Genomic DNA, 558 nt, shown 5'->3' on the forward strand with positions numbered 1-558 from the left:
CTTGAACTCGTCCCGCAGTTCGTCAATAAACATCAACGCCGCCTCATCATTGTCTGCCGCGATGAGACCGTCGACAGTGCCAACAGCAGCTTCCCCTGCTTGTTGTCCCGGATGAAGAGACACGGGTCCGCCTTGCTGACCCGGAAACCACGCTTGGCCATGAACGAGCCAAATCGCATGTTCCAGCACCTAGGTGCTTGCTTCAGTCCATACAGACTCCGCTTCAGTAAGCACACCTTGCCCGAACTATCCTCGTAGTCTTCTGGTTGTTGAACATATATTGTTTCATCTAGTTCGCCGTACAGGAACGCCGTCGACACGTCAAACTGCATCAAAGCCATACCATTATTCGCGGCGACACTGAGCATCATCCGAATCGTGCCCGACTTGGCCACCGGACTAAACGTGTTGTTGAAGTCCACACCCTTGCGCTGAGCGAAACCCTTGACGACGAGTGCTTGTGCTTGTCGATCGACCCATCCGGATTCAACTTTCGCTTGTAGACCCACTTTGTCTCGATGGCTTTGCGACTGTTCGGCAGATCGACCAGCTCCCAGG

This window comes from Priapulus caudatus, unplaced genomic scaffold (assembly GCF_000485595.1).
Source record: "Priapulus caudatus unplaced genomic scaffold, Priapulus_caudatus-5.0.1 Scaffold545, whole genome shotgun sequence".
NCBI lineage: Eukaryota > Metazoa > Priapulida > Priapulimorpha > Priapulimorphida > Priapulidae > Priapulus > Priapulus caudatus.